Source organism: Tachyglossus aculeatus, chromosome 20, assembly GCF_015852505.1.
Source record: "Tachyglossus aculeatus isolate mTacAcu1 chromosome 20, mTacAcu1.pri, whole genome shotgun sequence".
Taxonomy (NCBI): Eukaryota; Metazoa; Chordata; class Mammalia; order Monotremata; family Tachyglossidae; genus Tachyglossus; species Tachyglossus aculeatus.
Genome location: NC_052085.1, coordinates 1,588,259 through 1,616,157, shown reverse-complemented (window position 1 = coordinate 1,616,157; position 27,899 = coordinate 1,588,259).

Here is a 27,899-nt window from a genome sequence, read left to right as displayed (position 1 = left end):
TCACAACTTTCTCCCAAGCCAAGCATTCACTAAGGCCTTAGAGCTTTCCTCCCCTCCAAGGGACTTTCCTCCTCCTCCTCCCCCTGCTCTGCTAGAGCTTGGAAATTGGTGGTGTGGACCGTCTCTCCTCCCTTCCCCACAAACGGCTTGGCCCCTGGTGAGGGGCCTGTTTTATCTCAGGCTATCGAATAGCATCGAGTGGCAGGAGATTAGAGTGCGTGTGGCCAGTGGAGTCTCACCGGAGGGCCCCTCCGGGGATTCAGAACAAAGAGACGAAGTTATTATCGACTCGGCGCTAGAGCGCGGGCCCAGGGTTTCGGGTGTGTTTTGTTCTGGTTGCCATGGTAATTCCTGGGAATTTGGTGCTGTAAGATGGGAATGTGCAGCAGCCACCACACTCTCAGCTATTTCACCCGGGCGTCGCTGCCACAGACTGGCCGAGCAGATTACTCGGGACGCTGCCGTCGTCTCTGGAGGACAGGGCCGATTTCTGGTCTCGGCCCCCCCCAGGTTGGCAGAGCGGGTTGTCTGTCATTGCCCTGGGCCCGAGCGTGGGCTGGCAGACCAAGTTCATTCATTCATTCATTCAATCGTATTTATTGAGCGCTTACTGTGTGCAGGGCACTGTACTAAGCGCTTGGGAAGTACAAGTCGGTAACGTACAGAGACGGTCCCTACCCAACAGTGGGCTCACAATCTAGAAGACTGTCTAGAAGTTCTCCTTGATGGCCTGGATCGGGGCTCTTTTTGCCTCTGGACACGGCTCCTCATCTGCCACGGTTCATTTGACAATAATAATAATAATGATGATGGCATTTGTTAAGCGCTTACTATGTGCAAAGCGCTCTTCTAAGCGCTGGGGGGGATACAATGTGATCAAGTTGTCCCACGTGGGGCTCACAGTCTAAATCCCCCTTTTTACAGATGAGGTAACTGAGGCTCAGAGAAGTTAAGTGACTTGCCCAAGGTCACACAGCAGACTTGTGGTGGAGCCGGAATTCGAACCCATGACCTCTGACTCCAAAGCCCGGGCTCTTTCCACTGAGCCACGCTGCTTCTCTAGTTCCAGTTCCCCTAATGCCCCGTTCCCCCTTCAGCATGGGGGAGGGTCGTCCCTGGGATGAAGGTGCCCGGCTGGGTGTTGGGTAGGGACCGTCTCTATACGTTGCCAACTTGTACTTCCCAAACGCTTACTACAGTGCTCAGCACACACTCAATAAATACAATTGAATGAATGAATGAATCTTTCCTGCTCTGCCATTCTCGCACATCCCTGTGACCAAGCCAAAAAGTTGCTTGGAAGTTGCGCTTATTTCTCTATGCAGAATGATCAATAAATACCGTGGATTAATCAATTTGTTTTTTTCCTGTATGTGCACAGACCTGAGTGTGTTTTATCCCCTGTCTGGCTGTGGTGGGGAAACCCGGAGGCCACAACCCCCTTCTCAGATTGGCCAACGTTTAAGGGTTTGTTTGTTCCAGGCTGGCTGTGCATACATCATCATCATCATCAATCGTATTTATTGAGCGCTTACTGTGTACAGAGCACTGTACTAAGCGCTTGGGAAGTACAAGTTGGCAACATACACAGTGAAGGATATGTCAGGCGGGCGATGCCCATAGCCTGGCCGGCCCTGGTCATGCCAGGCTTACGCTCGGTAGCCAGAGGCTAATGCAACTGACATCAGCTGAGCATGAGGCAGATGGTGGATGGAGCTTGTGAGTAACCGCTTGCAGCCTCGACTCCAGCCCTGTGGCTGAGCAGAGCACCGGTTCCTGTGCTTTTTTGGTGCGTGGCTCAGTGGAAAGAGCCCGGGCTTTGGAGTCAGAGGTCATGGGTTCGAATTCCGGCTCCACCACATGTCTGCTGTGTGACCTTGGGCAAGTCACTTAACTTCTCTGAGCCTCAGTTACCTCATCTGGAAAATGGGGATTATGACTGTGAGCCCCACGTGGGACAACCTGATCACCTTGTATCCCCCCCCAGCGCTTAGAACAGTGCTTTGCACATAGTAAGTGCTTAACAAATGCCATTATTATTATTATTATTGTTATTATTTCACGAGCCACGAGAAGCAGTGTGGCACAGTGGAGGGAGCCCGGGCTTGGGAGTCAGAGGTCATGGGTTCTAATTCCGGCTCCGCCACATGTCTGCTGTGTGACCTTGGGCAAGTCACTTAACTTCTCTGTGCCTCATTTCCCTCATCTGCAAAATGGGGATGAAGACTGTGAGCCCCATGTGGGGCAACCTGATCACCTTGTAACCTCCCCAGTGCTTAGAACAGTGCTTAGCACATAGTAAGCACTTAATAAATGCCATCATTATTATTATTATCTGTTAATCAATCAATCAATCAATCGTATTTATTGAGTGCTTACTGTGTGCAGAGCACTGTACTAAGCGCTTGGGAAGCACAAGGTGACAACATATAGGGACAGTCCCTACCCAACAGTTGGCTCACAGTCTAAGAGGGGGAGACAGGGAACAAAACCAAACATACTAACAAAATAAAATACATAGAATAGATATGTACAAGTGAAATAAATAAATAAATAGAGTAATAAATATGTACAAACATATATACATATATACAGGTGCTGTGGGGAAGGGAAGGAGGTAAGATGGGGGGGATGGAGAGGGGGACGAGGGGGAGAGGGGGAGTAGGCACTGTTAAGTGCCTACTATGTGCCAGCGCTGTAATAACTGTGGTATTTTCTAAGTACTTATTATGTGCCAGGCTCTGGAATAGATACAAGATAACTGGGTTGGACACAGTCTTAATCCCAATTTTACAAACGAGGGAACTGAGGCACAGAGAAGTGAAGTGACTTGCCCAAGGTCACACAGCAGACCAGTGGCAGAGCTGGGATTAGAACCCAGGTCCTTCTGACTCTCAGGCTCTTGGACTGTACTAAGTACTGGGGTAGATACGACCCTGTTGAGGAGCAGGGGGACCGTGGAGGAGTTTGGCGGATTATATTTATATTTATATCCCGGCCGAGGAGTCTACCCCGTGACTGGCTCCGTCAGGAAGTTCTGACCAAGCCGGCACATTGGTTCCTGAAAACAGGTGCTCTCCGTCTCTACAGGGAGCTGGATTTGCCAGGTGGATCTCAGTCCCGTTGGTCCCAGGAGCATTTACAAATTGAGACAGCTCTGAAAGAAAGTGTGTTCCTGCGTGGGGGGACTAGGGGGGGAGAGGGACAGAGCGGCGGAGCTGTTTCTTTGTCCCTAATCCTTTGATCTCTGGAAGTCTACAACGTGTTCAGTTTCTGGGCTGAGTTGAAAAGTCCTTGGTGCCCCTCGAAAAAGCAGAGCTCGATCCTCAGATGTTGTTCAAAGGAGAATTTGGGGAAGGCTGTGGGGGTGGGACCAGGGCTTTCTTTTAGACTGTGAGCCCACTGTTGGGTAGGGACTGTCTCTCTATGTTGCCAACTTGTACTTCCCAAGCGCTTAGTACAGTGCTCTGCACACAGTAAGCACTCAATAAATACAACCGATTGATTGATTGATTCTTAGCCAGCCCAGGACTTGGAAATGGACCTTCTGCTCAATCTCTGAACACCCTTTCCCAGCCAGGTGACCCTCCCCTTCACTGTGTATTGTAGATTGTGTTGCCAACTTGTACTTCCCAAGCACTTAGTACAGTGCTCTGCACACAGTAAGCGCTCAATAAATATGATGATTGATTGATTGATTGACTGTGAGCCCCGTGAGGAGCAGGGACAGTGTCTGAGGGATCATTCGAATGCCTTTCCCCAGAGCTTAGCACTGTGCTCAGCACAGAGTGAGCGCTTAATCAGGTCTAGTGGATAGAGCCTGGGTTGGGCAGCCGGAAGACTAGAGTCCAGTCCCAGCTATGCCACTGGTCTGCAAGCTATTTAACCTCTCTGGGCCTCAGTATCCTCACCTGTACAATGGGGACACTAATCCCTGCTTCTCCTCACCTTTTCAATCGTATTTATTGGGCACTTACTGTGTGCAGAGCACTGTACTAAGCATAAGTTGGCAACATATAGAGGCGGTCCCTATCCAACAGCGGGCTCACAGCCTAGAAGGGATGTTGTGAGGATAAAAATGTGATAAGTAATGTGAAAGCACTAGGTAAAATCCAAGATAGAATAATACATAGTAATAATTGTTTTTATAGTTTATTGGGTACTTTTAAAAAATTTAGGTGTCCTGAGGGAACAGTTGGCTTCAGGGAGGTCAGTGTAGCCTCCTAATATTAATAATAATGGTGTTTTTAAGGGCTTACTATGTACCAAGTCTTAATCCCCATTTTACAGATAGGAAACTGAGGCCCAGAGAAGTGAAGTGACTTGCCCAAGATCACACAGCAGACAAGTGGCAGAGCTGGGATTAGAACCCAGGTCCTTCTCACTCCCAGGCCCGTGTGCTATCCCCTAAACTGTGTTGCTGCGTCTCAAGTTCTAAATGAGCAGAAGGCAGAGAATGGGGAAATGGACAATCAAATCTATTCACATAAACCAAGGAAAGAAGCAAGCACACAGACCCGGGCTGCTCCAGATGTTCGGCGTTGTTTGTAAGGGCCGAGCAGAGTCCGGAAAATGGAAAGATTGACCCGCCCCGGGTGACTCTTGGTTTGTCTCACCAAAGTCTCCCCCTAAGCCAGCTTTGACTCTGACTTCGTCTTCCGTGGGACGGTTTGAGAGGGTCCCGTCTGGAGAAAGCTGGCTTGGCCACTGGAGGAAAAGATTGCTGCTGCTGCTGCTTCATTAGGAGTTTTCCTCAGGGAATTTTTGAATTGTGCAACCAAGAGTGAAAAGCTACAGAGTAAATAAAAGTAACCTTGGTCATCAGCCCAGAGTGACAGTTTCTGACCTCGGCTGGGCTGGACAGTGGAGTCTGGGAGTATGAAGTTCATGGGCTTAAAGTGGGTTGGAGGGTAGAGGAGGACAGACACCAAATGTTTCTCTAGTTAATTGTTACCAGTTCCATGTTAAAAAATAATAGTGAAGACATTGGTAGCATTTTTTAACTGTTTACTGTTGATAGATCAATGGTATTTATCGAGCACTTCCTTTGTGTAAAGCACTGTACTAAGCATTGGGAAAAGTACAATAGAGTTGGGAGGCAGGATCGCTGTTCACAAGGAACTTACAGTCTGCAGGGGAAGACAGACATTAAAATTACAGTTAGGGGAAGTAGAGTATACGGATAATATACGTAAGTGCTATGGGGCTGGGCCTTATCAAAGTACTTATGGTATACAAGAGCCAAGTTCATAGGTAATGCAGAAGGAAGGGTGGGTAGGAGAAATGAGTGCTTCGTCTGGGAAGGTCTCTTGTGGGAGATTTGATTATTAGAAGGGTTTTGAAGGTGGTGGACTGATGCATATGAAATGGAATGGAATTCCAGGCCAGAGGGAGGATGTGGGTAAGGGGCTGGTGATGGGACAGATGAGTTTGAGATACAGAGTGCTCAGAGAGCCAGGCTGGAGCTGGGGGCTCAGAGAGGTGGGCTAAGGGAGTCAGGCCAGAGCAGGATCTGGAGGAACACATTCATTCATTTTTTTTTCAATCATCTTTATTGAGCACTTACTGTGTGCAAAGTACTGTACTAAGTGCTTGGGAGAGTACAGTATAATAGTAAACATACATTCCTCTGCCGCTACTCTCCTCACCGTACCTCGTTCTCGCCTGTCCCGCCGTCGACCCCCGGCCCACGTCATCCCCCGGGCCTGGAATGCCCTCCCTCTGCCCCTCCGCCAAGCTAGCTCTCTTCCTCCCTTCAAGGCCCTGCTGAGAGCTCACCTCCTCCAGGAGGCCTTCCCAGACTGAGCCCCTTCCTTCCTCTCCCCCTCGTCCCCCTCTCCATCCCCCCATCTTACCTCCTTCCCTTCCCCACAGCACCTGTATATATGTATATATGGTTGTACATATTTATTACTCTATTTATTTATTTATTTATTTATTTTACTTGTACATTTCTATCCTATTTATTTTATTTTGTTGGTATGTTTGGTTCTGTTCTCTGTCTCCCCCTTTTAGACTGTGAGCCCACTGTTGGGTAGGGACTGTCTCTATGTGTTGCCAATTTGTACTTCCCAAGCGCTTAGTACAGTGCTCTGCACATAGTAAGCGCTCAATAAATGCGATTGATTGATTGATTGATTGATTGATTGAATCACATGCAGAGACAACCCTTTCTTGACCCCTCCACCCCCTCAGTGCACTATTTGTCCAAATCAGCAAATATCCGCCCCCAAATGTAAACTTGTTCTATTGAAAGCACTCTGCTGCAGGAGCAGAGAGTTTTGCTTTCCGTTTGGACCGGACAGAAGACTCTCTTCATCCCTTACATCCCTAATATCACGTTCAGTAACTTGGAGATATGATTTATAAGCTATTTGGGGTATTCAGGAAACAAATCACCTTCCAGAGCTTTAGGGTGGGGAGGGAGCATAGTGGATATCCTCCTGAAAAGACTCTGCCCCCAGCAAATTGTACCAGAGTCTATTTCCAGCTTGCCTACCATATAACCAGAATTGAGACAACCCAGGGTCTAGGGTGAGAGTTGACTTTGAACACTTTTTCCTTTCCCCCATCTCCCTCCACCTCCCCACTTCCTGCCCCATCGCATAAAGAAGCACCAAGGCCTAGTGGACGGAGTGTAGGCTTGGGAGACAGAAGGACCTGAGTTCTATTCCCGGCTCCACTGCTTGTCTGCTGGGTGACCTTGGGTAAGTCACTTCACTTCTTTATGCCTCAGTTACCTCGTCTGTAAAATGGGGATTGAGGCTGTGAGGGTGACAGGGACTGTCCCCAGCCCCTATTAGCTTGCATCCACCCCACAGCTTAGTACAGTGTCTGGCACATAGTAAGCACTTAACAAATACCATAATAACCTCAGTGCTTAGAACAGTGATTGATACATAGTAAGTGCTTTGCAAATACTATTATTATTATCATCATCACCATCCCCTGGGGGTTCCCCTATGGTGGCAGCTTTGGCCTTCAATGGGCACCAAGATAGTGGAAGACTAGCAAGGGCAGCTCTTTGGCTTCATCATCATCAATCGTATTTATTGAGCGCTTACTATGTGCAGAGCACTGTACTAAGTGCTTGGGAAGTACAAATTGGCAACATATAGAGACAGTCCCTACCCAACAGTGGGCTCACAGTCTAAAAGGGGGAGACAGAGAACAAAACCAAACATACTAACAAAATAAAATAAATAGAATAGATATGTACAAATAAAATAAATAAATAAATAAATAGAGTAATAAATATGTACAAACATATATACATATATACAGGTGCTGTGGGGAAGGGAAGGAGGTAAGATGGGGGGGATGGAGAGGGGGGCGAGGGGGAGAGGAAGGAAGGGGCTCAGTCTGGGAAGGCTTCTGTCCCAACCCTTCTAGCTCTGCCCTTGTTATTGAAGCCCGGCCGGCAATGATCCGAGGCCGTCTGAGAGGAAATCGGTGCTTTCTGGAAAGTTGGTTCTGTGCTCCACCAAAGATTCTCTGACTCTGTCCTAGACCATCTCCCTCTGAGTCAAAAGTATATGAAAGTTTGCGGCTTCTGCTGCCGAGGCCAGGGCCCTTGAAATGTTGCACAACTGCCTTGTGAGCTTCTGGTAGGAAAGTTTGAAGTTGGCATTCCAGCATCAAGGCGAAATCACCCTCCTCTCTGGTACAGTCCCAACCTCCCCTGAAATTTCAATACTGTTACTGACAGAAAATATTATTCTATCCTCCACCTCATGTTTAATCTGTTATGGTGTTTTATTAACCACTTACTGTGTGTTAAGTGCTAGGGTAGAGATAAGATAATTAGATCAGACAGGGTCCCATGCTGGCTCAAAGTCTAAGAGGGAGGGAGGGAGAACAGGAATTCCATTTTCATTTTACAGATGAAGAAACTTAGAGAGGTTAAGTGACTTGTCCAAGGCCACAAAGCTGGCTAGTGGCAGAACTGGGATTAGAATCTGGGTCTCCCGGCTGAAAGTCCTATGCTCTTTCTCTTAGACCTCACTGCCTAAAATCTTTCAAATTACCTCATCTGTAAAATAGGGCTTAAGACTGTGAGCACCATGTGGGACAACCTGATGACCTTGTACCTCCCCCAGCGCTTAGAACAGTGTTTGGCACATAGTAAGCGCTTAACAAATACCATTATTATTATTATTTCCAAGTTCCTTAATTTTTTTAAAAATGGTGTTAAGCACTTACTGTGTATCGAGCACTGTTCTAAGCACTGGGGGAGATACAAGTTAATCAGGCTGGACAGAATTCCTGTCTCACACGGGGATCCCAGTCTAAGCAGGAGGGAGAACAAGAATTGAATCCCCATTTTGCAGTCGAGGAAACTGAGGCACAGAGAAGTTAAGTGACTTGCTCAAGGCCACACAGCAGGCAAGGGACAGAGCCAGGATTAGAACCCAGGTCCTCTGGCTCCCAGGCCTGTGCTCTGTCCATTAGGTCAGCACAGGGTGAATGTTTGCGGCGAGGATTCATAGGTTAATGTTCAGGTTTGTAATGTGCTGTGAGGAGGAACCACTCAGTTTTAAATGTAATTGCATTTTGTCTGTATGTGCAAGCTATTCCGGGCAATCAGGCAGCTACTTGTAAGTAAATAAATGAATGTTCCTCTTTGCTCTCACCCTTCCCTCTGTTTCTTTGATGTTGGGAAGGGCTCCAAGGAGCTGGATGGAACAGGAAAGGCAGGTGTGAGGCAGTGGTCACCAAGAGCTTTTCCAGATTGCCACCAAAGTTTAGGTTAAGCCCTTCTGAAATCTTAACCTGCTCCATTTCAGCCAAGGGATTGCCATCAGTCAATCATTAATGGCATCTGACTTAATTAACTTGTATCTACCCCAGAGTTTAGAACAGTGCTTGACACAGAGTGAGCACAGCGTGCCCAAGTGGAAAGAGCATGTTCCTGGCAATCAGAAGGATCTGACTTCTAATCCTGGCTCTGCCACCTTTTTGTGACCTTGGACAAGTCACTGAACTTCTCTGGGTCTCTTTGACCTCATCTGTAAAATGGGGATTAAGACTTGGAGCCCTGTGTGGGACAAGGACTGATGTTCAATCTGATTATTGTGTATCTTCCCTAGTGTTTAGTACAGTGCCTGGAACAGAATAAGTGCAAAATAATAATAATGATAGCATTTATTAAGTGCTTACTATGTGCAAAGCACTGTTCTAATCGCTGGGAAGGTTACGAGGTTATCGTGTTGTTCCATGGGGGGGGGCTCACAGTCTTTATCCCCATTTTAAAGATGAGGTAACTGAGGCACAGAGAAGTGACTTGCCCAAAGTCACACAGCTGACAATTGGTGGAGTGGGATTTGAACCCATGACCTCTGACTCCAAAGCCCGTGCCCTTTCCACTGAGCCATGCTGCTTCTCTAAAAGAGAAAGAGTGTTTAACGAATAGTGTAACTATTTATCAGGTGCCTGTTATGTCCAGAGTGTTTTATTGGGCACCTCCTAGAAGCGAGTTCTGTGCTAGGCGCAGCCTTGGGTGCAGAGTGCTGTACTGGACACTTGGGAGAGTACAATAGCAGTAAAGGACCTGATTCCTGCCATCAAAGAGCTTACCATCTAACAGCTTATCCACCGGGCATCACTTGTTTCATCTCCACCTTCACTCATGGAGAAGATTCATTCATTCATTCATTCAATCGTATTTATTGAGCGCTTACTGAGTGCAGAGCACTGTACTAAGCGCTTGGGAAGTCCAAGTCGGCAACATATAGAGACGGTCCCTACCCAACAGCGGGCTCACAGTCTAGAAGGGGGAGACAGAGAACGAAACCGAACATATTAACAAAATAAAATAAATAGAATAAATATGTACAAATAAAATAAATAAATAAATAGAGTAATAAATACGTACAAAGATATATACGTATATACAGGTGCTGTGGGGAGGGGAAGGAGGTAAAGTGGAGGTGATGGGGAGGGGGAGATCTCACAGCCGATGCCCCACTCAGAGCCTGAAGAATAGTTGGGTGGGGGAAGCTGTGTGTGTGTGTGTGTGTGTGTGTGTGTGTGTATTCACACATAGTATACACACACACACATAGTATCCAGTGCTTAGACACATATGAGTGTGTTTTATGTTTATAATTTTCCTGGTTTGAGTGGATCTGAGAAGGGCCCCAGGTGGGTCTCCTTCTTATACCATATATAGATTTATTACTCTATTTTACTTGTACAGATTTACTATTCTATTTATTTTGTTAATGATGTGCATTTAGCTTTAATTCTATTTATTCTGATGACTTGACACCTGTCCACGTGCTTTGTTTTGTTGTCTGTCTCCCCCTTCTAGACTGCGAGCCCATTGTTGGGTAGGGACCATCTCTATATGTCGCCAACTTGTACTTCCCAAGTGCTTAGTACAGTGCTCTGCACACAGTAAGCGCTCAATAAATATGATTGAATGAATGAATACCAGAAAGTGACCAAGTGGCCACAAACATAGCCTTTGGCCCTATTTGCTGATGGGTTCTCTTGATCAAACTTAGAGTCTTGCATTAGAGTAGTGGTAGAAAAAATATTTATTAAGTGATTACTGTAGGCATTGGGAAAGACTAATAGGTGGAGTTCTTGAAGCATCATCATCATCATCAATCGTATTTATTGAGCGCTTACTGTGTGCAGAGCACTGTACTAAGCGCTTGGGAAGTACAAGTTGGCAACATATAGAGACAGTCCCTACCCAACAGTGGGCTCACAGTCTAAAAGGGGGAGACAGAGAACAAAACCAAACATACTAACAAAATAGAATAAATAGAATAGATATGTACAAGTAAAATAAAATAAATAAATAAATAGAGTAATAAATATGTACAAGCATATATACAGGTGCTGTGGGGAAGAGAAGGAGGTAAGATGGGGGGATGGAGGGGGGATGAGGGGGAGAGGAAGGAAGGGGCTCAGTCTGGGAAGGCCTCCTGGAGGAGGTGAGCTCTCAGTAGGGCCTTGAACTCTCAGTAGGTGCCAGGACAATGCCGTTCTGGGCATCTAGCAGCCTCAGATATGACCTGCAGGGATTCTGGACTGGCTAACGGCCCCGGAGGGCGTTTTTCCAAGAATCACGCCTCAAACTCCGGGCTATAACTCTGCCTTCCTTCATCGAGAATTGGACATTTACTAGAAGGAGGAACTGTACAGGTGCTTGGAAACCTCCCACCGCCTCCCACTCCCTGAGAGGGCTCCCAGACGGATCCCCTTGGGGCCCGCTCCAAGCCTGCCGGCCTGCCGCTCTCTCTAACCCGATTTTTCAGGCTAATAAGGTTACGGGGCCGCAGAGACAGCAAAAACTCCCCACAGACATTCTCTAACCTGCTGATTAGGGCAGGTTTAAACTTCAAGTGAATTTAGCTCAACCATTAATCTTTGTTGTCACATTGGTGTGGGCAGATGGGGCACTGCGTCATGTCTCCAGCTGGGTCTTCTCTAAGTGCTCTGATTCATCCATGGTGGCATTTAGTTTGGAGGGTTAGCGCCTGCGGAGAGGTGGGATGGGTACTCCCAAAGCTTAGAACAGTGCTTTGCACATAGTAAGCGCTTAATAAATGCCATAAAAAAGTAATCAATAGGATTTATGGTGAGCCTTTAGTGTGCGGACCCTTGTACCAAGCACCTGGGAGAGTACAGTGGAAACTGTGTCTGCTTATTGTTGTACTGTACTCTCCCAAGCGCTCTGCACATAGTAAATGCTCAGTAAATATGATTGAATGAATGACTGAGTTAGTAGACATGATCCCTGCCCTCAAGAAGCTTCCAGTCTAGCTGGGGAGACTGGCAGACAGACATACCTGGGTGTCAAGTGCAATAAACTAACATAGAGAATGACAGAGCTCTGGGGCAGAGTTGGAAAGTAGAGCCAGAGCCTCCTGACTCATTCATTCATTCATTCATTCATTCATTCAATCATATTTATTGAGCGCTGACTGTGTGCAGAGCACTGTACTAAGCGCTTGGGAAGTACAAGTTGGCAACATATAGAGATGGTCCCTACCCAACAGTGGGCTCATAGTCTAGAAGGGGGAGACAGACAATGAAACAAAACATGTGGACAGGTGTCAAGTTGTCAGAATAAATAGAATTAAAGCTAAATGCACATCATTAACAAAATAAATAGAATAGTAAATCTGTACAAGTAAAATAGAGTAATAAATCTATATATGGTATAAGAACAGCGCTTTTTCCAAAAAGACACACTCCCCTTTGAGCCCATGATTCCTTGGTTAACTAACCTGCCTGAGGGCCTTGTTTGAATTTCCAGCTAAAAGGTGTCATAGAAATGCCCATCGCCCCCGGAGACGGTGCTGCCCACTCTGAGATTGTGCCTATGAGCATGGGTGTCAGAATCTCTGGCCCTCTTTGTCCGGGAAAATAGAGTGGTGTATCTTTTCTGGCCCCCGAGTTTTGCAAGGAAGTGAAGACAACTCCTGTCCCTGTTGCCATTGCTAAGCATGACTTAGTAGGGCCCGGTGTTTGCTGCTGTTTAAGTCTGAGAGCTGTTCTCTTTTGAAACCCCAGGTTGCACCTGTTCTCCTGACCAGTGTCTTGTGAGGTGTGTTGCGGGGCACAGACAAACCGGGCTGGAGAGCGTGAGCAGCTCAGTGCAAACCATCACCACTGCAAACATAACTCCAGTGCATTTCAGTGAGAAGCAGCATGGCTCAGTGGAAAGAGCCCGGGCTTTGGAGTCAGAGGTCATGGGTTCATATCCCCGCTCCGCCACTCGTCAGCTGTGTGACTTTGGGCAAGTCACTTCACTTCTCTGTGCCGGTTACCTCATCTGTAAAATGGGGATTAAGACTGTGAGCCCCACGTGGGACAACCTGATCACCTCCCCAGCGCTTAGAGCGGTGCTTTGCACGTAGTAAGCGCTTAATAAGTGCTATCATTATTATTACTATTATTTCCTGGTAGTGGAGGGTTGGCCCACAGAAAAGCAGCAGCAAAGATGTCACTCATTTTGCCACAGATGCGATTTTCAGCTGAGACTGGCCAACTGCCAGAATTCTTTGTCTCTGTATACCTGTTCTGTCCACTGACTTTATTGCACTTTTCCAAGCATGCAGCACAGTGCGTTGCTTTCAGTAGGTGCAGCTGCTGCTGATTGATTGATTTTGAAAAGAGTGGCCCTGACACGTTAAGCTGGGAGTGGCAGCTTCTATTGACTGAGCTGGTGTCCGAGGAAAGTCAGTCCGTTGGACTTGCTTCTCTCCCTTTTTTTGTATCTCAATGCCCAAACCCCTGTGGAACTAATTGGAACCGACTTCCTTGCCCCATAGAGAGAACTTCATTTGACTAAGTCACTAGCAGGCATGACAATGCCTGCAGAGTGTGAAGCCCCAGAGAATCAGACATCAAAGCTACTGTCACCCAAAATAAAGCCTTGCTGAACAAAGAGCCTGAATTTAGATCGGTGGCTCAACGGAAACCAGGCAGGACTGCTTCAAATTGACCCTGAACCACGTATGACTGGATAGATAGTTGCCGCAGGACGTCTTGACTAGATTTTGTGGGTGGCCCCAGCGTTCATTTTTTAGAAATTTCAATCAGTCAATAGAAATTATGACGTGTTTGCTGTTTGAAGAGAGACAGCACTGTTCTAAGCACTTGGAAGAGTGCGATAGTGTATTCCCTCTTGCTTTTTAAAGCTTGCAGTTAGTAATGTCTTTCTATAGTCCTAAGGGGAATGAGAAGTAGACTGTCTCTGACTGAAATATGGCATCCAATACTGTCGCACACCCTGAGCCTTGCTGTGGCTTTGATTTCCCTTCCCATAGCAGTCCCAACTCCTCCAGATAGGGTTAGGGCTCTTAAGTAAATAATTCAGGCATCAAGGTGATCTATTGTCACAGATAAGATGACCCTTACAGGTCACCTGGACCAATCCCCCCGCCTCCAACACAGATGATGATCCACACTACCGGCGAGAAGGATGTATCCTTTTTAGAAATCACCCTTCCAGACAGCCAAAGAGAGTCCCCAAGGGTCCTGTGGTGACCAGGAAATCCAGCTGGGAAAAGGGGTCATAAAGTTCTGCTGGGGTAGAGAGCACAATCTGGGAGGTTGATTGCCAGGGAGCTTAAATCATCAATCGTATTTATTGAGCACTTACTGTGTGCAGAGCACTGTACTAAGCACTTGGGAAGTACAAATTGGAGGCCTGGGCTAGCAGTTTCCCCCCACCTCCCTTCCTCCCTCCCTGGTTGCAAGACGAAGAGCAGTTTGTGGTAGATAATATATTAATATAATAATTATACCAAAATAATATATACTAATATGATACTATGTATACTGATATAATAAATTATCACTATAAAAGTAATTTCACCTTCAGTTTGTCGCGTGTTTTTATTTATCCAAAGCAATGACCTCATTTTATCCACGCCACAGTGTTGTGAGATGCGGAGAGGCAGATATCTCTATTTTATAGATGAGGAAACTGAGGCCCTGAGCGGTTAAGGGACTTACCCAAGGTCACACAGAAGGCCAGAGGAAGAGCTGGGCCTGGAGTCCAGGTCCTCCAACTCCCAGACCTGTGCCCTTTTTCCCCTAGATAGTGAGCCTTTTCCCTAGACTGTGAGCCCTGGGTGGGACAGGGACTGTGTCTCAATTGGTAATCCTATGCCTGTCCCAGTAATAATAATAATACAGCGGTCTGCACACAGTAAGCACTCAATAAATATGATTGACTTGCCAATTGACAGTCCCCATGGGGGCTGGTGTCTTTGGGAGCCCCTCCGGGTCAAGCTCAGTTCCAAGCAGACCCTTAGCCTTCTTAGAGCCAACAAGGAGCCCCTCTGAGAGGGGATCATCATCAATCGTATTTATTGAGCGCTTACTGTGTGCAGAGCACTGTACTAAGTGCTTGGGAAGTACAAGTTGGCAACATATAGAGACAGTCCCTACCCAACAGTGGGCTCACGGGGATGAGGGAAAGTACAGTAGCTTCCTCAATACTGCATATAATCGTGCACAATATAGAACAGTGCTTGACACATAGTAACTGCTTAATACCATTTTATTATAAATTGATGGCATTTTTGAAGGACTGTGCTTACCTTCTGCTTTTCAGTCCTTGGTCCTCTATGCCCTTCCCACTGGCCAGGGTTTCTCAGTGGTGATTCTGTGGTCAGTCTAGCCCATTTACCGTCATCCAAAAGGATTTCTTCTGTGTTAAGCCTGGCACTGTGGATGAGGTGCACGGAACCTCCCCTTCAGATTGTTCACCATTCTAGTTTCTCTAGTTTCTTTCGCTGGAGGAGCTCAAATCCCTTTAAGAGTTCATTCATTTATTCATTCATTCATTCAATCGTATTTATTGAGCACTTACTGTGTGCAGAGCACTGTACTTTCCAAGCACTGAGTACAATTCAGCAATAAAGAGACAATCCCTGCCCACACCAGGCTTACAGTCTAGAAGGGGGGAGACAGACATTAAAACAAGTAATTGGGCATCAATATAAATTGAGAAGCAGCGTGGCTTAGTGGAAAGAGCGCGGGCTTTGGAGTCAGAGGTCATGGGTTCAAATCCCGCCTCTACCATTTGTCAGCTGTGTGACTTTGGGCAAGTCACTTAACTTCTCTGGGCCTCAGTTCCCTCATCTGCAAAATGGGGATTAAGACTGTAAGCCCCACATGGGACAACCCGATCACCTTGTAACCACCCCAGTGCTTAGAACAGTGCTTTGCACATAGTAAGCGCTTAATAAATGCCATTATTATTATTTAGAGTTATAGATACGTACACATTAAAACAAGTGTGAGCTCCTTGAGGGCAGGGGCCATTTGTTTCGCTTTTTAGTGTACTCTCCCGAGCATTTAGTAGCCTGTCCTGCCCCCAGTTCTGCTCAATAAATACTACCGTTTGATTGGTCTCTCATCTCACTAAACCTCAGACACTGGCAACGTCCCAACTATTGTTAACGACTGCAAGGAGTCCGTGACTTTCCTGGGTTCTCCTGCTGTTCCTAAGAAAGAAAAATCAAACCCGGGTCAAAACCGAGCAAGGTCTAAAAATTGCAGTAGTCCCAGTACTTGAGAGTTTTCTGGGTCAAGAAGGTGTCTACAGACTGCAAAGTGATGAAGATCTCTGGAAAAGTTTTCTTTCCATGCCACTGCACCAAGAAACTCAGCCGCTGCGTGTGCTTGCTGAGGCGGAGCGCTAAGGGAACAAACTTCTGGAACGGAATTGCTTTAGCTGGCTGGCTTGAATTAGTGATATGGTTTGCCAATAACCTCAGCTGAGGGGCTGCCACAGAGGTGTGGGAGCCCTCCCTCTGGGTCACTAATAATTATGGCATTTGCTAAGCGCTTACTATGTTTCAAACACTGTTCTAAGCGCTGGGGGAGATACAAGGCTATCAGGTTGTCCCACGTGGGGCTCACCGTCTTAATCGCCGTTTTACAGATGAGGTAACTGAGGCACAGAGGAGTTAAGCGGCTAGCCCAAGGTCACCCAGCAGACAAGTGGTGGGGGCGGGATTACAGAAGTGGCATGGAGTAGTGGTTAGAGCACGGGCCTGGGAATCAGAAGGTCATGGGTTCTAATCCCGGCTCTGCCACTTTTCATTCATTCATTCATTCAATTGTATTTATTGAGTGCTTACTGTGTGCAGAGCACTGTACTAAGCACTTGGGAAGTACAAGTTGGCAACGTATAGAGACGGTCCCTACCCTACAGTGGGCTCACAGTCTAGAAGTCTAGTCACAGCAGCCACTTGTCTGCTGGGTGACCTTGGGCAAGTCACTCCACTACTCTGGGCCTCAGTTCCCTCATCTGGAAAAGGGGGGTTGAGATGGTGAGCCCCACATGGGACAGGGATTGGGTCCAACCCAATTGGCTTGTACCCACCCCAGCGTTTAGTTCAGTGCCTGGCACAGAGTAAGCACTTAACAAATACCATAATTATTATTAGAACGCATATCCTCAGAATCCCAAGCCCCTACACTGCACTGCTTCCCTACAAGGCCCATCCACGGAGAAACAGCGTGGCTCAGTGGAAAGAGCCCGGGCTTGGGAGTCAGAGTCATGGGTTCTAATCCTGACTCCACCACTTGTCAGCTGTGTGACCTTGGGCAAGTCACTTCATTGCGCCTCAGTTCCCTCACCTGTCAAACAGAGAAGAAGACTGTGAGTCCCATGTGGGACAACCTGCTGACCCTGCATCCCCCCAGCGCTTAGAACAGTGCTTGGCACATAGTAAGTGCTTAACATTCATTCAATCATATTGAGAGCTTACCATGTGCAGATCACTGTACTAAGCGCTTGGGAAGTACAAGTTGGCAACATATACAGACGGTCCCTACCCAACAACAAATACCATCATCATCATTATTATTATTACCCTGTATATATGTTTGTACATATTTATTACTCTATTTATTTATTTATTTATTGTACTTGTATATATTTATTCTATTTATTTTGATAATATGTTTTGTTGTCTGTCTCCCCCTTGTAGACTGTGAGCCCGCTATTGGGTAGGGACCGTTTCTATATGTTGCCACCTTGTACTTCCCAAGCACTTAGTCCAGTGCTCTGCACACTGTAAGTGCTCAATAAATACGATTGAGTGAATGAATGAATACCCTCGCACCCCAGTCGGGCCCGGGGTCCGTCGGGGCAGCCGGCCGGCCCATCCTCCAGAAAGTCCTCCTCCCGGGCGGGGACCCCTCCCGCCGCAGGGGTCGGCTGCCATGGCAACCCGGGGCACCCGCTGGCTTTTCTCGGGGATGGATTGAGTGAATGAATGAACGAATGAATGAATGAATGAATATCCTCGCACCCCCGTCGGGCCCGGGGTCCGTCGGAGCAGGCGGCCCATCTACTCCAGAAAGTCCTCCTCCCGGGCGGGGACCCCTCCCGCCATAGGGGTCGGCTGCCATTGCGGCAACCCAGGGCACCTGCTGGCTTTTCTTGGGGATGGATTGAATGAATGAGTGAATGAATGAATGATTGAATGAATAACCTCGCACCCCCGTCGGGCCCGGGGTCCGTCGGAGCAGACGGCCCATCCTCCAGAAAGTCCTCCTCCCGAGCGGAGAGCCCCTCCCGCCCTGCCGTAGGGGTCGGTTGCCATGGCAACCCAGGACGCCTGCTGGCTTTTCTCGGGGATGGATTGAATGAATGAATGAATACCCTCGCACCCCCGTCGGGCCCGGGGTCCGTCGGGGCAGCCGGCCGGCCCATCCTCCAGAAAGTCCTCCTCCCGGGCGGGGAGCCCTCCCGCCGTAGGGGTCGGCTGCCATGGCAACCCAGGGCGCCCACTGGCTTTTCTCGGGGATGGATTGAATGAATGAATGAATGAATGAATGAATGAATGAATGAATGAACGAATGAATGAATGAATACCCTCGCACCCCCGTCGGGCCCGGGGTCCGTCGAGGCAGCCGACCCATCCTCCGGAAAGTCCTCCTCTTGGGCGGGGACCCCTCCCGCCGTAGGGGTCGGCTGCCATGGCAACCCAGGGCGCCCGCTGGCTTTTCTCAGGGATGGATTGAATGAATGAATGAAAGAATGAATGAATGAATGAATGCCCTCGACACCCCTTCGGGTCCGGGGTCCGTCGGGGCAGCCGGCTCACCCTCCGGAAAGTCCTCCTCCCGGGCGGGGACCCCTCCCGCCGTAGGGGTCGGCTGCCATGGCAACCCAGGGCGCCCGCTGGCTTTTCTCGGGGATGGATTGAATGAATGAATGAATGAATGAATGAATGAATGAATACCCTCGCACCCCCGTCGGGTCCGGGGTCCGTCGGGGCAGCCGGCCCATCCTCCAGAAAGTCCTCCTCCAGGGCGGGGACCCCTCCCGCCGTAGGGGTCAGCTGCCATGGCAACCCAGGGCGCCCGCTGGCTTTTCTCGGGGATGGATTGAATGAATGAATGAATGAATGAATGAATGAATGAATATCCTCGCACCCCCGTCGGGCCCGGGGTCCGTCGGGGCAGGTGGCCCATCTACTCCAGAAAGTCCTCCTCCCGGGCGGGGACCCCTCCCGCCGTAGGGGTCGGCTGCCATGGCAACCCAGGGCACCTGCTGGCTTTTCTCAGGGATGGATTGAATGAATGAATGAACGAATGAATGAATGAATATCCTCGCACCCCCGATGGGCCCGGGGTCCGTCAGGGCAGCCGGCCCATCCTCCAGAAAGTCCTCCTCCAGGGCGGGGACCCCTCCCGCCGTAGGGGTCGGTTGCCATGGCAACCCAGGGCGCCCGCTGGCTTTTCTCGGGGATGGAATGAATGAATGAATGAATGAATGAATGAATGAATGAATGAACGAATGAATGAATGAATACCCTCGCACCCCCGTAGGGCCCGGGGTCCGTCGAGGCAGCCGGCCCATCCTCCGGAAAGTCCTCCTCCCGGGCAGGGACCCCTCCCGCCGTAGGGGTCGGCTGCCATGGCAACCCAGGGCGCCCGCTGGCTTTTCTCGGGGATGGATTGAATGAATGAATGAATGAATACCCTCGCACCCCCGTCGGGTCCGGGGTCCGTCGGGGCAGCCGGCCCATCCTCCAGAAAGTCCTCCTCCAGGGCGGGGAGCCCTCCCGCCGTCGGGGTCGGTTGCCATGGCAACCCGGGGCGCCCGCTGGCTTTTCTCGGGGATGGATTGAATGAATGAATGAATGAACGAACGAATGAATGAATGAATACCCACGCACCCCCGTCGGGCCCGGGGTCCGTCGGGGCAGCCGGCCCATCCTCCGGAAAGTCCTCCTCCCGGGCGGGGTCCCCTCCCGCCGTAGGGGTCGGCTGCCATGGCAACCCAGGGAGCCCACTGGCTTTTCTCGGGGATGGATTGAATGAATGAATGAATGAATGAATGAACGAATGAATGAATACCCTCGCACTCCCGTCGGGCCCAGAGTCCGTCGGGGCAGCCGACCCATCCTCCGGAAAGTCCTCCTCCCGGGCGGGGACCCCTCCCGCCTTAGGGGTCGGCTGCCATGGCAACCCAGGGCACCCGCTGGCTTTTCTCGGGGATGGATTGAATGAATGAATGAATGAATGAACGAACGAATGAATGAATGAATACCCCCGTACCCCCGTCGGGCCCGGGGTCCGTCGAGGCAGCCGACCCATCCTCCGGAAAGTCCTCCCCCTGGACAGGGACCCCTCCCGCCGTAGGGGTCGGCTGCCATGGCAACCCCGGCTGCCCGCTGGCTTTTCCCGGGGATGGAGCGGGTCTGGGGCAAGGGGGCGGGGTCCGGCGGGTTTTCGGGTCCGGCCCCCCGGCCCCCCCCCCCGCCCCCCCCCGCCGCCCAGGGCGGGAGGGGCAGCGCGGAGCCCGGGGATTGGCGGGCCGGGAGCCGGGCCCGCCTGGGGCCGCGGCCGGGGGGCGGAGCGGCCCACACGGTGCTCGGCCCGCTCGCCTGGACGGAGGCGACCATCTGGTAGCGGGGGGCTACCCCGGGGACCCCCCCCCCGGGCAGACCCGAGGAGCCCCCCACCCCCCGAGGGCGTTTACTCGGTGGGGGCGACGGAGAGGTGAGGCCGGAGCCGGTCCTTTCAGGCTGTGGATGGGTGGGTGGGGGGCTGCTGGGGGGGCTCCCCTGGCTCTCCAGGGGGTCTCCCCCTTCCCGGGGGCCCTGCCCGCTAGAGAAGCAGCGTGGCTCCGTGGAAAGAGCCCGGGCTTTGGTGTCGGAGGTCGTGGGTTCAAATCCCAGCCCTGCCACTCGGCAGCCGTGTGACTTTGGGCAAGTCACTTAACTTCTCTGGGCCTCAGTTCCCTCCCCTGGAAAATGGGGATTAAGACTGTGAGCCCCCGGTGGGGCCACCTGATCACCTTGTAACCTCCCCAGCGCTTAGAACAGTGCTTTGCACAGAGTAAGCGCTTAATAAATGCCGTTATTATTATAGCCAAGCTAGCTCTCTTCCTCCGTTCAAAGCCCTACTGAGAGCTCACCTCCTCCAGGAGGCCTTCCCCCTTTTCCTCTCCCCTGCCATCCCTCCTCCCCCTCCCCACAACACCTGTAGATATGTTTGTACAGATTTACTACTCTGTTTATTTTACTTGTCTATATTTACTATTCTATTTTATTTTGTGAATACGTTTTGTTTTATTGGCTGTCTTCCCCTTCTAGACTGTGAGCCCGCTGTCGGGTAGGGACCGTCTCTATATGTTGCCAAGTTGTACTTCCCAAGCGCTTAGTCCAGTGTTCTGCACACAGTAAGCGCTCAATAAATACGATTGATTGAATGAATGAATGAATGAATGGGATGCCCACCTGGGCGGAGGGAGGACCTGCGGGGGGCACCTCTCCCCACCCCGGGAGCCAGTGAAGTGCTTCTTTCTAGGGGGGCAGTTGGGCCCATCTGCCCCCCCTTCTAGACTGTGAACCCGCTGTTGGGTAGGGACCGTCTCTATACGTTGCCAAGTTGTACTTCCCAAACACTTAGTACAGTGCTCTGCACACAGTAAGCGCTCAATAAATACGATTGAATGAATGAATGAATAATAATGATAATGGCATTTATTAAGCGCTTACTATGTGCAAAGCACTGTTCTAAGCACTGGGGAGGTTACAAGGTGATCAGGTTGACCCAAGGGGGCTCACAGTCTTCATCCCCATTTTACAGATGAGGGAACTGAGGCCCAGAGAGGTGAAGTGACTTGCCCAAAGTCCCACAGCTGACAAGTGGTGGAGCCAGGATTTGAACCCATGACCTGTGACTCCAAAGCCCGGGCTCTTTCCATTGAGCCCCTTGAGCTTCTCTCGAATGAATGAATGGATGGTGGGATGCCCACCCAGGCGGAGGGAGGACCTGCGGGGGCAGCTCTCCCCACCCTTGGTAGCCAGTGAAGTGCTTCTTTCTGGGGGGGCAGTTGGGCCCATCTGTGCCCCCCGGTGGGATGGACTGGGGAGCCCCTCCGACCTCCCCTGGGAGAGCTAGAGCCCCCTCGGCCCACCTGCAGCCTGTGCCCTGGCAGGCCCCTGGGGACCGGTGCCACCTGCAAGGACTGGCCTGGAAAACCGCCTACATCTCTGGGCGGGGGAGGGCACGGAAGAGCCGGGCGCGCTGGACAACTTAGTCCGGGACGGAGAAGCCGGGCACGGAGCGATGGCGGAGGCAGCCTCTCGCCCCGGGCAAAGTTTGGGCGAAGGCTCTGCCAAGGTCAGCAAGGCTCAGGTGCCCCCCTGGCTCAGGACATCCATGACTGGTGCGTGTTCAGCAGCCCAGAATGACCCCTCCCCTGCCACTTGGCGATCAATTTTAACCCACCGAAGGAATGGGAAGTTGGCATAGAACAAGACTGTGAGCCCTCTGTTGGGTAGGGACCGTCTCTGTATAATAAGAATAATAGTAATGTTGGTATTTGTTCATTCAATCGTATTTATTTTGCTCTTACTGTGTGCCGAGCACTGTGCTAAGCGCTTACTATGTGCCAAGCCCTGTTCTAGGTGCTGGGGGGATACAGGGTAATCAAGGTTGTCCCACTTGGGCTCACAGTCTTAATCCCCCTTTTACAGATGAGGGAACTGAGGCACAGAGAAGTGAAGTGACTTGCCCAAAGTCACACAGCTGACAAGTGGCGGAGTCGGGATTAGAACCCATGACTTCTGACTCCCAAGCCCGGGCTCTTTCCGCTGAGCCACGCTGCTTCTCTGTATGTTGGCAACCCTATATGTTGCCAACTTGTACTTCCCAAGCACTTAGTGCTGTGCTCTGCACATAGTAATCGCTCAATAAATACGACTGAATGAATCGTAAAGACAGCAGGATCCAAGAGGCCTTCCCTGACTAAGCTCCTGTTTCCTCTTCTCCCACTCCCTTCTGCGTCGCCCTTACACTTGGATTTGCTCCCTTTATTCACCCCCTCCCTCCACCCCAAAGCACTTATGTACATATCTGTAATTTATTTCTATTAACGTCAGTCTCCCCCTCTAGACTGTACACTCTTTGTAGGCAGAGAACGTGTCTATCGATACCAACTCTGTTGTACTGTACTTTTCCAAGTCCTAGAACAGTGTTCTGCATTCCTTCATAAATTCAATCGTATTTATTGAGCGCTTACTGTGTGCAGAGCGCTGTACTAAGTGCTTGGAAAGTACAATTCGGCAACAGATAGAGACAATCCCTACCCAACTGGCTCACAGTCTAGAAGTGGGGAAACAGACATCAAAAGACGTAAACAGGCATCAATAGCATCAATATAAATAAATAGAATTATAGATTCATTCATTCGATCGTATTTATTGAGCGCTTACTGTGTGCAGAGCACTGTACTAAGCGCTTGGGAAGTACAATATATACACCTCATTAATAAAATAAATAGAATAATAAATATGGACATATAGACACAAGTGCTGTGGGGTGGGGAGATGGGTAGAACAGAGGAAGGAAGTCGGGGCGATGGGGAGGGGAGGAGGAGCAGAGGAAAAGGGGAGCTTATTGTGGGAAGGCCTTGGAGGAGGTGAGCTTTCCTGTGCCCTGTAAGTGCTCAATAAATACGACTGATTGATTGAATTTGGGCCTGCCCTTCAGCTCAGGCCTTCTGTTCCTCCTCATCCTCCCAGCACTCCCATCCTGCTCCATCACACACTTCATTCCTGTACATTTTCCTCCCCTTCCACCAGACTGAGCGCACTGCCTCGTAAATGACTGTAGCACCCTTTCACTTTCACCACGCCCCCCCACCCCCTCTTCATCCTCCCCCGTCTCCTCCTCTCCCTCCTCCCTTTAGATCTTTTGCCCTCTGTGCCCTTTCTCACGTATTGGATTTCTCATCCGTGCTCCCCCCGCCCTTGGCTTGCCTTCTCTCACCCCCAGCTCCTTTTCTCTGCTCTCCCACAAACCCCTTTCATCTGCCCTCCCTCCTCCTTCCTCCTCCCAAAGTCCTTTCTACCGTTCCTCCCCAATGCTCGCTTTCCCACCCCTTGTTTCTGTACTTTCCCTCCTAGCTTCATCTTAGTGCTGCTGCCCTCTCTCCAGGCGGGTTCTCACTGCCCTCCAGATGCCCGTAGTTCCTTCTGCCAGCTCATCCTGGGCCTCTGATTCCCCAAGGGCAACGCTCTCCTCTTCAGCTTCCTGCTCATCCCCTGCTTCGTTCTTTCCACCTTGCTGCCCCCTCGGCTGGGGCGAGCCTTCCCTCCGTTCCCTGTCTCTTCTCCCCCTTCACCCCCCCCCCAAAATCCCCAGCCATTCCCCCTTCTTTTCCCCATCCCCCCTAACTGGCCCCACCCCTTCCAGTTTCCACCACCAGTCTACATTTCGCTTTATTCCTAATTCCTCCCTGTTTCACCACTACCACCTTCTCCAGGAGAGCTGAGAACCTGGCTGGAGTCCAGGTGCCACTTTCTGCGCGTCCAAGGAGCGATGGCCCCAAAGTCTTCCCCGGCATTGGATGCCAGTGCCCCGGGAGCCCATCAATCAATCACATTTATTGAGCGCTTACTGTATGCAGAATACTGTACTAACCATTTGGGAGAATGCGGTATAACAGAGTTGGTAAGCGTGTTCCCTGCCCATAGCGAGCTTACAGTCTAGAGTCCATCAGAGTTAGTGGGTGTGGAAACTGAGGCACATGTCCTCCTGGAAGCGGTTGTGGTGCCTGCCCTCTAGGAGTTTACAACCCAACAGGGGTCAGGTGGACACAGCTTTTTTTAATAAAAATGGTATTTGTTAAGCGCTTGCCATGTGTCAATCACTATTCTAGATGCTTAAATTACTTAGAATAGTGGCAATAGAAGGAAGAACAAAGGTGGAGCAGGTATAGAATGAATGTCAGGGTGAAGTAGCCAAATAAATTCATAATTAGTTATGCCAGTAAATGCACTTATGTCTATAGCAATAGTAAGGGAATAACGTTCATACAGACTAAGCGTGGCATTTGAATTGACCCGATTAGAGTTCCGGGAATGATTTAGAGAAGGCTTTCTGGAGGAGGTGGATTTCCAGAGGGCTTTGAGGATGGGAAGGCCGGGATCTGGCTTGTGTGCAGACACCTCACTCCCTCAGTGACTCGCTCTTGAGCTTACACCTCCTCTCTGTACTGTTTCTCCTGTCCAGCTGCCGGGCAGGAGCGGGCACTGTGGAAATGAAGGCCGTACTGGCTTCCACAGCGCAGTTTCCTTTCAGCTGGGCCTTCCTGGAGTGGGACAAGGCTGTCAGGGTGGGAGAGCTGAGTGAGCAATTGAACTTACGACCGAATACACATCTGTGCAAACGTGCATTTGTGCATATGGGCTGAGGGTGAGAACAAGGACACAGAGGGGCTAAGGAGGCTGTTGGATGGATGCGGTTGGCACGGGAGTATTCTTCAAGACAGGCTCTGTGGCAAAGATGATGATTGCCTCGACTACTGTGCCAATTCTTTTTTTTTATGGTATTTGTTAAGTGCTTACTATATGCCTAACACCGTACTAAGCACTAGGGAGGATACAAGCTAATCATCTAATCAGTCCGTGTCTTCCATGGGACTCACAGGCTTAATCCCCATTTTACAGATGAGGTAACTGAGGCCCAGAGAAGTTGAGTGACTTGCCCAAGGTCATACCGCAGACAGGTGGCTGAGCTGGGATTAGAACCCAGGTCCTCTTGAGTCCCAGGCTCGTGTTTGGTCTGCTAAGCCACACTGCTTCTTTGATCCTTATGTTTCCAAACTGGGCAGGTCATTGTCAACAGCAGAAGAGGAAGGGGAAGGTTTTTGAGGAGCGGAGAGATGTGTGCAGGTTGAAGTTTTTGCCAAGTTTTCCGGGCGGTAGAGTGAAGTATGGAGTGGAGAGGTCTAGACTGAAGACAGGGAGGTCGGTGAGGATACAGTAGTCAAGCCAGGATATGACAAGTGCAGTTGCTCTCGCTACAAATGAGGGAAATAGAGGCTCTCGTAAAACCCAAACCTGCAATTCCAAGAGGAAATAGGATCTCCAAGAGAAAGAGTCACCTTAGAATGGAGGTGGGGAGTTTGCATTTATGGTTGAATGCGGTGATCAGTAATTCTGTGTATTCGGCTGCCTGGAGAGGTCAGATTTAAGCCAAGGGAGTGTCCCTTTCCAAGCACCAGAACTGGTGGAACTGGGGAGTTTATCCTTTTGAATTTCAATCTTTCCTCCAGAATCCCCATCTCACTATTTCTTTTTAAAAAGAACCAAATATTTCTTCAAAGTACTAACTTGTTTCCTTCTATCCTGTGTTCTGGATAACACCACCTTGAGTTACTTACCTGTGAAGTAGGGATCATTATCCCCATTTTGCAGATGAGGGGACTGAGACCCAGAGAGGTAAAGCGAACTTCTCTAGGTCACACAGCAGGCCAGCAGCAGAGCTGGAATTAGAATCCAGGTCTTCTGACTGCCCCCTCCAGACACTTTCCATGAAGCCACACTGTCTCCCACAGCTCAGGTGGTTTGAAGTATTAGCTTTCTTAAGGGGAAAACATGCCAGATTTCTGTTAGATGGTGACTCTCTGCCTAGCTGAGAGTTCTTGGACTCAAACTACATGAGTAAGAAGAGTCCTTGGAAGCCTGTGAACTTGATTTCATAAAATTTGGCAATCACAGAAGCAGTTAGCCATTGCTCCCTGTCAGCCTGCGGTAGGACAACGCAACTGGAAAATGTGATGGTACTGTTTTACGAGCTGCTGAACTCAGTTTCTTCTGCCTGTGGATTGGGTGCCTGTGGCGCCTTAGCCAGAGTGGGTGCTCCTTGTGGGCAGGGGATGTGTTTCTTGCTTCTGTTGTACTTTCCCAAGTCCCCGATGGGTGCTCGAAGACAGTGACCACCCCAACCCTAACCCTCTCCCTCCTATTTGGACTGTGAGCCCCATGCGGGACAGAGACTATGTCTCCTCTGATTGATCTGTACCTACCCCAGCACTTAGAACAGTGTTTGACACATAGTAAGCAAATTAAAAAATACGATTTTTTTTTAAAAAAACAACTCAAACCCTCCAGAAGGGAATCTGGACAGATGAGAAACACTGGGACTAGCAGGAGGACTGGGGTTTTCTCCAAGCGGTAAGTGGGAGCTTGTCTACCCAGGGTCTCCCCCTAACCCCCCGCCCCAATCCACTGAGCCTCCCCCAGCTTCAATAGGCTCAGCTATGGACCCGGCCCCAGTGAGCTGGTAAAATGTGCTCTGGGAATCAGGGAGCGTCGCCTCACTGCAATCCTTTGTTTGCCCCGTCACTAAGCTGAGGCTGCCGTTGGGACTCTTTGTCTCTCCAGGGTACAAGGAACTGGTGTTGTCGTAAAGACCTAAAGACCGGCGAGCACTCGCTCCATTGCTTGGTGGTGCTCCTCGTGTTACCAGGGGGAGGGTAGAAGCTGAATAGGCTGAGGAACAGCCATTCACAGGGATTGCTCTTGTTCCGGGTTCCCCGGATGGGCCTGAAATAACATCCCTTCCCACCCTCTGGGGCCAACCAGACGAGCCAGCGGTAACTTCGGGGGGCATCTGAGCCACCCCACAGGCTGAAAAAGGCAAATCCTAGAGCAAGTGGGTTTTGGGGGGTGTTTTTGTAGCGGGGATCCCGGCAGGTAAGTACTAGGATGGGAAATCCAGAACCGATGGGAATGTTAGGATTCCCGGGGCCTGCCAAGTGGGAGAGCTGGTGGGCTGCTTCTCATTGCCTTTTCACAGCATAAAACTCCTCCGTATTCTTGCTGGAGAACCAGAAGTTTTTTCTGAATTAAGTTCAGTCCCAGTGTCCCCTGTCTTCTGTCTCCAGTCTTCCGAGACCTGAATTGCTCTGAAATGACGCCCCTCCACCCAGGGTTGGATAAATCGTGAGAGCTGATTCTCCAACCCCCCAGGGGTGTGTGTCTTTGTGTGTGTGTGAGTGCACACTTCTGTGTGCGTGCACGCATGTGCCAGGGGAGGGAAATCTTTCCTTAGTCTCACCCTGAGCTGTTTCTTGGGTGACCCTTGCTGGTGTCAGAGGAGGA